This window comes from Chelonia mydas, chromosome 13, assembly GCF_015237465.2.
Source record: "Chelonia mydas isolate rCheMyd1 chromosome 13, rCheMyd1.pri.v2, whole genome shotgun sequence".
Taxonomy (NCBI): domain Eukaryota; kingdom Metazoa; phylum Chordata; order Testudines; family Cheloniidae; genus Chelonia; species Chelonia mydas.
The window spans coordinates 38007040-38018687 of NC_051253.2; the positions used below are offsets into that span (position 1 = coordinate 38007040).

General features: G+C 43.3%; 1 pseudogene; it reads left to right on the forward strand.

The window, feature by feature from the left end:
* The first annotated feature begins 9649 nt into the window (after window positions 1-9649).
* On the forward strand, window positions 9650-11386 carry LOC122462761 (annotated as a pseudogene).
* The last annotated feature ends 262 nt before the right edge of the window (window positions 11387-11648 follow it).

Below are 11648 nucleotides of genomic sequence, written 5' to 3' on the forward strand. Positions count from 1 at the left end.
CATGTAGGGCTGTATGAATTTTATGTGCTCCCTTTCTGGCTGCAGAATGCACCCACCACCTTCCAAAAACTTGTAGATGGTCTCCTAGTGGGATTTTGTAGATGTTCCAGGTGTTCTGCCCAGGAATCTGAAAATATGGCCACATCGTCAAGGTAGGTGACTGCATAACTAACTGTTAAGTCCTAAACAGAGTGACTTACCTTGGACACCAGATGTGTCAAGGAACTATCAAGCCCCTACTGGCCAAAGTGAATGCTATCAAAAGTGGCCTGTCCCAAAGTCAAAGAAACAGGTTCAATCCTTCTTAGGCTTGGCCGGATATTACAGGCAATTTGTACTGCAATACAGCCAAATCGCCGCCCCACTGACAGACCTAACCAAAATGAAATAGCCAAATGCAGTTCAGCGGACTGAAGAGTGTCAGAAGGCCTTTAACCAGCTTAAAGCGACCCTCATGTCTGAACCTGTACTAAGGGTCCCAGACTTTGACAAACCATTCCTAGTAACCACAGATGCCTCCGAGCGTGGTGTGGGAGCAGTCTTAATGTAGGAAGGGCCGGATTAAGAATTCCATCCTGTTGTGTTTCTCAGCAAGAAGCTGTCTGAGAGGGAAAGCCACTGGTCAATCAGTGAAAAGGAATGTTTTGCCATTGTCTATGCTCTGGAAAAGCTACACCCACACGTCTGGGGGCGGCGTTTCCACCTGTAAACCGACCATGCTGCACTACAATGACTTCATACCACGAAGGGAGATAACAAAAAAATTATTCGGTGGAGTTTAGCTCTCCAAGATTTTGATTTCGACATACAACACATTTCAGGAGCTTCTAACAAAGTGGCTGATGCACTCTCCTGTGAAAGTTTCCCAGAATCAACTGGTTAAAATTGTCCTTGAGATGTGGAAAATATTGTTAGTCTTTATACAGTTAGTAGTATATTTAGAGATGCATGTGTCTTATTAATTCTGTTTTCTCCTAGAGCTCCAGGAAGAAATCACAGCCAGTGTTTCACCCGATCTGCGATTTGGGGGGGCGTGTCATAAATATAAAGGGAAGGGTAACCACCTTTCTGTATACAGTGCTATAAACTCCCTCCTGGCCAGAGGCAAAATCCTTTCATCTGTAATGGGTTAAGAAGCTAATGTAACCTCGCTGGTACCTGAACCAAAATGACCAATGAGGGGACTAGATACTTTCAAATCTGGAGGGCAGGGGGAAAGTTTTTTTTCTGTCTGTGTGATACCTTTGCCAGGAACAGATCAAGGATGCAAGCTCTCCAAATCCTGTAAAGTTAGTAAGTAATCTAGCTAGAAAATGCGTTAGGTTTTCTTTCTTTCTTTTCTTTTCTTTTTTTTTGGCTTGTAAAGTTGCTGTGCTAGAGGAAATGTGTATTCCTGTTTTTGTGTCTTTTTGTAACTTAAGGTTTTGCCTAGAGGGATTCTCTATGTTTTGAATCTGACTGCCTGTAAGATTATCTTCCATTCTGATCTTACAGATTTGTTCTCTTATCTTTTTTCTTGTTCTTCTAATAAAGTTCTGATTTTTAAGAATCTGATTGGGTTTTTTTGGGCCTTAAAAATCCAAGGGGTTGTGCTCATCTTGTTTATTCACAAGCCTACCCAGGAAAGGGGGTGTGAAGGCTTGGGGGGATATTTTTGGGAAATAGGAACTCCAGGTGGTCTTTTCCTTGTTATTTATCTAAAACACTTGGTGGTGGCAGCATTTTACCTAATCCAAGGGCAAAGACTTTGTGCCTTGGGAAGTTTTAACCTAAGCTGGCAGAAATAAGGTTAGGGGGTCTTTCATGTGGGTCCCCACATCTGTACCCTAGAGTTCAGAGTGGGGAAGGAACCTTGACACATTATGCTATCGGAATGGAACCCCTAGATACTGAACCCCGCCCTTGTTGCTGCCAACTCTGATGGGCAGAAGGGTTACATTAGTATCTCAGAGTCTCTGCATGGTTTTGTAAAAGTCACATTTACTGATTGCTTTGCACAAGGCTCCTGTGACCTCTCTGTTTCTCAGGATTTGGATGAATCAAGGGCTGTGAAGCAAAGAGAGAGCAGTTTGTTTAGGTCTCTCAGTGTACCGATTTTAGGTAGCATGTACACAGTGTTTCTCTAATGTGCGTCTGCCATGGGTTTAGCATAGGAAGAATAACACTGCAATTGAATCAGAAGAACATAGAGTTAAAAGTTTATCAAATCTTGAATTAATTCCATAAATATTCAGAAACTCCCCTTCCTCTCCTGGCTACATCCTGAAGTTTTAAGGTTAAATGTAGATTTCAGAGCTAAATGCCGGGGGGTCTCTCTCCAAGAACAGGTCATTGGTAGTCTTGCAGACCACCCATTCCCATATCACAGCAATGACCATTCCATTTCTCTGGTAGCTGAGTACCGATGGGAGAAATCAGACAATTTCTTTACCTACTATCATGTCTAATCTAGTGACATGCTGGAGCTTAACAATGATGCATAAATGCTGTATTTCACTTCTGGCAATGGCTAGAATCATGCCATGTTTTAGGGGTCAAAAACAACAAATACATGTACTGAAAATCTTGAACTGAGATGTTCAGTGCAGTCTGGTGTCCTTAAATCTTCTACTACAATTATCTTATATTAATCAAATCATATATCCTGATATATTCAGTATTTCACTATCCTGGGATGAAAAGGAACACTTTTCACCCCCTCAAAAGAGATCAGTTTATGCCATAAATTATGAAGTGGAGTAAATTCTTCCTTCATTCATGAGGTGGTGACCGTGACGTGTTGAGGGACTGGCAACACCTTTTCTGTTTCCCGATGTTCACTATGTAGCAGTAATAAAATACAGCTCTTTGGATGATGGCTCTTAGTAAGACAGAAAACTGGGCTGATGTGCAGCCCTAACTGGGGAGTGACTCTCTGCCCTCCATAATGACTGTGGGATGATAATATGAAACAAAATGGTATTGGGATGGGGAGGAATCTGTCTCTGAACTTGGAGTCTAGAAACAATCTGGCCTGTGTGATCGGGGCTAGTAAGACTCTGTCACCACTCATCACCCATTTGGAACACACACAGTCAGATCATCAGTTGATGTGAATCAATGTAGCTCCATTTGTGTCCATGGGGCTGATCCCCAACTGAAGGCCTTACACCAGACATGGATCTCAAGCTCCATCCCTGTTAAATGGTGCTGTGAACACTGACTGGCACAGCTGTCTGAAGTGAGGCTAAAACTGTCAATATTCACCTCAGGATGATCTCTGTGTAGCTCAAAAGCTTCTCTCCCTCACCAAGAGAAGTTGGTGCATTAAAACCTTGTCCTGCCAATATTCTCAAAAAACACTGATGCCCCTGTCTGCAGGGTGCAATAGAAAGACAGTCAGGAAAATGGTGCTCACCTGTAATCACAGGATTGCCCAAGCTTGTAGCGATGAGCTCTTATGTCTCAGTGTTTGGCTGCCTGGACTTGCATTCTTCAGCTGAGGTTCATGTCTCTCCTCTTTCTGCAGAAACTGGAGTCTCTCTGTGACCAAACCTGCAGTTACCTGAAGAGATGAGCGGGTGAATTTGATCTGTTTTTGGGTAATGAGCTTCCCATTTGATTTACAAAGTGTAAATGCACCCTCATATTTGTAATTGCTGGGAGAGCAATACAGCAATGCACAGACAATCCACAAAGTTTTTGGAGAGTGTTGGGGACAACTTGCTGGTACAAGTGCTCGAGGAACCGACTAGGGGCCGTGCTCCTCTTGACCTGCTGCTTACAAACAGGGAAGAATTGGTAGGGGAAGTAGAAGTAGGTTGCAAACTAAGTAGCGGTGACCATGAGATGATTGAGTTCAGGATCCTTACAAAAGGGAGAAAGGAGAGTAGCAAAATACAGACCCTGGACTTCAGAAAAGCAGACTTTGACTCCCTTAGGGAACTGATAGGCAGGATCACCTGGGAGGTTAATATGAGGGGAAAGGGGGTCCAGAAGAGCTGGCTGTATTTTAAAGAAGTCTTATTGAGGGCGCAGGAACAAACCATCCTGATGCGCAGAAAGAACAGCAAACATGGCAGGTGACCAGCTTGGCTTAAGAGTGAAATCTTCAGTGAACTTAAACTCAAAAAGAAAGCTTACAAGGAGTGGAAATTTTGACAGATGACTAGGGAGGAGTATAAAAATATTGCTCAAGCATGCAGGGATGTAATCAGGAAGGCCAAGGCACAACTGGAGTTGCAGCTAGCAAGGCATGTGAATGATAACAAAAAGGGTTTCTACAGGTATCTTAGCAACAAGAAGACCATCAGGGAAAGTATGGGACCCTTACTGAATGGGGGAGGCAACCTAGTGACACATGATGTGGAAAAAGCTGAAGTACTCAATGCTTTTTTTGCCTCGGTCTTCACACACAAGGTCAGCTCCCAGACTGCTGAACTGGGCAACACAGTGTGGGAAGGAGGTGAGCAGCCCTCAGTGGTGAAGGAACAGGTTAAGGACTATTTAGAAATGCTGGACATGCAAAAGTCCATGGGTCCGGATCTAATGCATCCAAGGGTGCTGAGGGAGTTGACTGATGTGATTGCAGAGCCATTGGCCATTATCTTTGAAAATTCATGGCGATTGTGGGAGGTCCCAGATGATTGGAAAAAGGCAAATATAGTGCCCATATTTTAAAAAGTTAAGGAAGAGAACCTGGGGAACTACAGACCAGTCAGCCTCACTTCAGTTCCTGGCAAAATCATGGAGCAAGTCCTCAAGGAATACATTTTAAAGCACTTGGCAGAGAGGAAGGTGATCAGGAACAGTCAACAAGGATTCACAAAGGGGAAGTCATGCCAGACGAATCTGATTACCTTCTATGATGAGATAACTGGCTCTGTGGATATGGGGAAAGTGGTGGATGTGATATATCTTGACTTTAGCAAAGCTTTTCATACGGTCACCCATAGTATTCTTGCGAGCAAGTTAAAGAAGTATGGATTGGATGAATAGACTAAAAAGTGCATAGAAAACTGGCTAGATTGTCGGGCTCAATGGGTAGTGATCAATGGCTCAATTTCTAGTTGGCAGCCGGTATCAAGCAGAGTGCCCCAGGGGTTGGTCCTGGGTCTTGTTTTGTTCAACATCTTTATTAATGATCTGGATGATGGGATGAATTGCACCCTCAGCAAGTTTGCAGATGGCACTAAGCTGGGGAGAGAGGTAGATACGCAGGAGAGTAGGGATAGGGATATCTAGAGTGACCTACACAAATTGGAGGATTGGGCCAAAAGAAATCTGATGACATTGAACAATGACAAGTGCAGAGTCCTGCACTTCGGAAGGAAGATTCCCATGCACCGCTACAGGCTGGGGACCGAATGGCTAAGCAGAAGTTCTGCAGAAACGGACCTGGGGATTACAGTGGATGAGAAGCTGGATATGAGTTAGCAATGTGCCCTTATTGCCAAGATGGCCAACGTCTTATTGGGCTGTATTAGTAGGAGCATTGCCAGCAGATTGAAGGAAGTGATTATTCCCCTCTATTCGGCATTGGTGAGGCCACACCTGGAGTATTGCATCCAGTTTTGGTCTCCCCACTGCAGAAGGGATGTGGACAAATTGGCAAGAGTCCAGCGGAGGGCAAAGAAAATGATTAGGGGGCTGGGGCACATGATTTACAAGGAGAGGCTGAGGGAACTGGGATTATTTAGTCTGCAGAAGAGGAGCATGAGGGGGGATTTGATAGCAGCCTTCAATTACCTGAAGGGGGGTTCCAAAGAGGATCGAGCTAGGCTGTTCTCAGTGGTGGCAGATGACAGAACAAGAAGCAATGGTCCCAAGTTGCAGTGTGGGAGGTCTAGGTTGGATATTAGGAAACACTATTTCACTAGGAGGGTGATGAAGCACTGGGATGGGTTACCTAGGGAGGTGGTAGAATCTCCTTCCTTAGAAGTTTTTAAGGTCAGGCTTGACAGAGACGTGGCTGGGATGATTTAGTTGGTGTTGGTCCTGCTTTGAACAGGGGATTGGACTAGATGACCTCCTGAGGTCTCTTCCAACCCTAATATTCTATTATTCTATGCTTCACCAAACAGTGTTACGAAGTCACCTATGCCAGATCAACTTTTTTCAGGTGACAACCTGTCAGAAGCTGAAGTATCAAAAGAGTAGCTTCTGGAACGCATTGAAATGTTGGGTTAGTCTACTACCTACTGTACTTCACTAATAGTAACCCACAACTGAGCAAGACTGATTGCAGTAGTGTCCCGCTGAGCAAGGAGGACCTTGGCAGAAGCTGGCACATGGTCTGCCAGCCACACAGTGAGTGCCACAGTTTAATTATTCATTGTGGAAACAAGTATTTCATTTAGGTTTCCAGCTTTTTAATTTCATTGTATGTGCCCCTTTTTCTTGCAGAAAGGGCCAGGGAAAACAGAAGTTCCCCATTCTACCTTCTCCAAATAACTATTTTAAGACTTTTATCATCCCCCACTTATCCCTCTCCTCTCTAAGGTAACAATCCTCATCTTTTCAATTTCCCTTCAGATGGTAGCTTTTCCTAGCTCCTTCATCATTCTTGCCTCTCTTCTCTGAACGCCCCTTTCCCCAAGGTCTTTAGTGTGTACATAATATTGAGACATGTTAGTGTAATATGGGACATGTTAGTATCTCTGGCATGGATCAAAAGGTAGCACAGATCCCAGGCTAGCACATGTAAGATTGTTTCTACATCCTGAGTTCAGAGGCAGAATAAGGGACCTAAGAGAGTTAGGCACCCAAATCCCTTTGAAATGGAGGTTGGATGCTTAATTGTCTTAGATGCCTCTGAGATTCTCAGCCTGGAAAGACATGGGACTTTGGTCATTGTAGGTTCAATCTATTCATTTCAATGGGACCCCATAGCAAGAACAAGGCACTGGATTGATGGGAAACCCCTGCTAAACCACTGAGAGTTGCTGCTGCTGTTGTATGTACTGTTGTAGCAACTAATGTACGATTAGGTTCCCAGTGGCTATAATTTGGAACAGCACACACCTAGCAGTAGATAAAAATGAGGAAAGATGTGGTTATGCTGGCTAGGGCCACTAGAGGACAGAAGAATGGAATGGGTACAGCTGTGCTGACCAGTGGCCAAAGTGGAAGGGCAAGAAAGGAGAAGTTATATTGCCAAATGACCAACAGAAGGAAGTGGATAGGGAGGTGAAGCTGTATAATGGTATGTAAGTGGTGAGGAAAGAGCACTGAAGAGAAAAGGACCTGTATGCTGTGTAATGAACTATGGAAAATAACACATATTGTGGAATGAGAAACGGGCTGTTACACTAAATAATGGCCACCAGGTGACATGAGTCAAGAATTGGAAACAGGCATCTATAGGAAGAAGAATCTGCTGGAGGAGAACAGAGTAACAGACTGTCATGCTGGGAAATCAACCCTAGATTGCATCAGAGTGGAGGAAATGAGATGGGGTGTCAGAAATACTGACTAGTGACCAATAGGTTGCAGTGGCCAATACAATAATAGTACAGTTATACTGTAAAATGGCCACTAGATGGCAGCATGTTGTAAGAGTGAGATATGAGTGGCTATTTTCAGAAATGCTGTCATAAATATAAAGGGAAGGGTAAACACCTTTAAAATCCTTCCTGGCCAGAGGAAAAACCCTTTCACCTGGAAAGGGTTAAGAAGCTGGGATAACCTCGCTGGCACCTGACTAAAATGACCAATGAGGAGACAAGATACTTTCAAAAGCTGGGGGGAGGGAGAAACAAATCCTCTCTCTCTATTTGTGTGATGCTTTTGCTGGGGACAGAACAGGAATGGAGTCTTAGAATTTAGTAAGTAATCTAGCTAGATATGCATTAGATTATGATTTCTTTAAATGGCTGAAAAATTAAGCTGTGCTGAATAGAATGAATATTCCTGTCTGTGTGTGTTTTTGTAACTTAAGGTTTTGCCTAGAGGGATTCTCTATGTTTTGGATCTAATTACCCAGTAAGGTATTTACCATCCTGATTTTACAGAGGTGATTCTTTTTACTTTTTCTTCAATTAAAATCCTTCTTTTCAGAAACTGAATGCTTTTTCATTGTTCTTAAGATCCAAGGGTTTGGGTCTGTGGTCACATATGCAAATTGGTGAGGACTTTAATCAAACCTTCCCCAGAAAGCGGGGGGGGTAACGTTAGGGAGGATTTTTTGGGGGGGGGGAAACGTTTCCAAACGGACTCTTTCCTAATAATAATAATAATACCGGTTAGACGTTTGGTGGCGGCAGCGATAAGTCTAAGGGCAAAAGATAAAATAGTTTGTACCTTGGGGAAGTTTTAACCTAAGCTGGTAAAAGTAAGCTTAGGAGGTTTTCATGCAGGTCCCCACATCTGTACCCTAGAGTTCAGAGTGGGGAAGGAACCTTGACAAATGCACACTAGATGGCAACATGAATTGAATATTAATAATGGGAAAGTGCAAGTACATTTTAACAGGCCATCACCTTGGACAAGCATCTCACAAAAATGTAAGCTGGTGTTTAATCATGATCTAAAATATTTTCCACATAGGATCATTAGCCTTAAATAAAGATGCAGTTATACAAGTCACATTGTACAAGTCCTAGTGGGCATTGTTAGCTACAAAGCTTTGGAGACACCAAGTGAACCAAGTGGGAGAAAGGTTGAAGTGGGCTATTAAAAAGTGTGAAGACTGAATACAAAATATGAGGGGGCATTTACACTTTGTAAATCTAAGGGGAGAACATTTTCCAAATGTATATCAAATGCACCTGCTCATCCCTTCAGTAACTGCAGGTCTCTTCACTGAGAAAAATCCAGTTTCTACAGAGAGAGGAGAGACAAGAACCTCACCTGAGGATCCTGAATCCTGGCAGTCAAACCTGAGAAACAAGAGATCATAACTTCAAGCTGTCCTGTGGTTACAGCTGAGCACTATCTTCTTGACGGCATTTCTATATCACCTTCCAAACAGGGGCATAAATGTGCTTTGTGAAATGTAGAGGGACAAGGTGAGTGAAGTAATATATTTTATTGGACCAACTTCTGTTGGTGAAGGTTTCAAGCTACACAGAGTTCTTCCTTTGGTGAATATTAACAGTTTTACCCTCACTTCGAACAGCCATACCAGTCAGCGTTCATGGCATCATATAACAGAGATGGAGCGTGAGATGCATGTCTGGTGTCAGGTCCTCAGTTGGGGATCTGCCCCATTGACACAAATGGAGCTACCTGGATCCACATCAGCTGAGGATCTAGCTCAGTGTGTTTCCCAATGGGGTGGCGAGTGGTGACTGAGTCTTCTCAGACGGCTTCTAGAGTCAGAGATCAGGACTAGCAGCATTTAAGCATCATTGTTAAGTTCCAGTAGAAGGGAGATAACAGTTGAGAAAGAAATCATCCGATCTGTCATGTCATTACTTGGCTACCAGAGGAATGGACTGTTATAGTAGTCATTGCTCTGATATGGCAGAAGGTGAGCTACATGTGTACCAATGATGTGTTTTTGGACTGAGACCCCTAGCACTTAGCTCTGAAGTCTTCATTAAGCCTTAAAATTTCAGCATGATACCAGGAGAGGAAGGGGAGTTTCTGAATATCGATGGAATTAATTCACAAGGCTCGATTAGCCTTTAATTCTATGTTCTTCCAATTCAATTTTCAGACTCAATCCATGGCAGACACAGACTGGAGAAATCAAACAGCTGTCACAGAATTCATCCTCCTGGGATTCAAGGATCTCCATGACCTGCAAATTCTTCTCTTCCTGATGTTCCTAGTGATCTACCATGGCCTGGAACACCCTCATCATGGTGCTGGCTGTGACTGATCAGCACTTTCACACTCCCATGTATTTCTTCCTGGGAAACTTGTCCTGCTTGGAGACCTGCTACAGCTCCACCATCTTGCCCAGGATGTCGTGCCAGTCTCCTGACTGGGGACCAAACCATCTCTGTTAGTGGCTGTTTTGCACAATTTTATTGCTTTGGTTCTTTGGCATTTACAGAATGCTATCTCCTTGCTGTGATGTCTTTTGCTCGGTATTTAGCAATATGTAACCCCTGCACTATTCAAATCTTATGAATACCGGGTTTTGCCCGCAGTTGGCTGCTGAGTCATGGTTCAATGGTTGTTTGGCTTCTACCATCATTGTCACATTCCTTTCTCAGTTAATATTCTGTGGGTCAAATGAAATTGACCATTTCTATTGTGATCCCGTCCCACTGATGGAACTTTCCCACAGTGACACATACCTGACAGTAATGTTCCATTTCATACTAGCCAGTGTTTTCACCCTGCCTCCATTCCTACTACCCTGATGTCCTACGTGTGTATCATCATCACCATCCTGAGAGTCCCCTCTACTACTGAGAGGCAAAAGACCTTTTCCACCTGCTCCTCCCACCTCATTGTGGTGATAATTAACTATGGAACAATAATGATTGTCTACATTCTACCAAAACATAATACACTGAGAGACCTTGTCAAGGTTCCCTCCCCACTCTGAACTCTAGGGTACAGATGTGGGGACCCGCATGAAAGACCCCCTAAACTTATTTCTACCAGCTTAGGTTAAAAACTTCCCCAAGGCACAAATTCTTCCTTGTCCTTGGATGGGTACTGCTGCCACCACCAAGTGAGTTAGACAAAGATTCAGGAAAAGAACCATTTGGAGTTCCTGTTTCCCTAAAATATCCACCCAAGTCCCTTCACCCCCTTTCCTGGGGAGGCTTGAGAATAATCTACCAAACAAATAGGTAAACCAGATTCTTAAAAAACAGAACTTTATTATAAAGAAAAAAAAGTAAAAGAAGCACCTCTGTAAAATCAGGATGGAAGATAACTTTACAGGGTAATCAGATTCAAAACACAGAGGATTCCCTTCTAGGCAAGACTTTAAAGTTACAAAAAAAAATTCCAGGAATAAATCTCCCTCTTAGCACAGGGAAAATTCACAAGCTAAAAACAAAAGATAATCTAACGCGACTTGTCTTATTTACTTACTCTTTTTGCAATATTGAGACTCATTTTAGGAGGAGTTTTCTGACCTGATGCTTCTCTGCTTCCCCGGGGAACACACAAAACAAAGAGCACAAACAAAGCCTTCCACCGCCCCAGATTAGAAAGTATCTTCTTTCCCCTTTGGTCCTTTTGGTCAGGTGCCAACCAGCTTATTTGATCTTCTTAACCCCTTACAGGTAAGGAGGAATTCTAGGCTACACTTAGCTGTATGGTTATGACAGACCTGAACAAAATGCTCTCTCTTTGCTACATGGTCCTGACTCCCCTGGTTAACCCCCTCATCTACAGCCTGAGAAACAGAGAGGTCAAGGAAGCCTTGAGCAAAACAGTCACGAAATATTTGGCTTTCACAAAACTATGCGGAGACTCTAACGTAATCACTGTCTAAATCACCCAGGAAGCTTTGAAAACAGGCGATAAGCCCCCATTGAAAAATCTCAGTAGTAATGTAAAAAATATGTAGATGATCTCTGTGGAGTTACTGAGATAATCTTTGTAGTGCAGTGCTGCATCGGTGTCACACATATGGGAAAGTGAAGATGTGGACAGCTCTGTCACTCTCACGTTCAGCACTGATACACACAGTACAATGGCATTTTTCTCCATGGTGTTGGCTAAACATTCACCCTATGTATAGCAACTGAAAATGC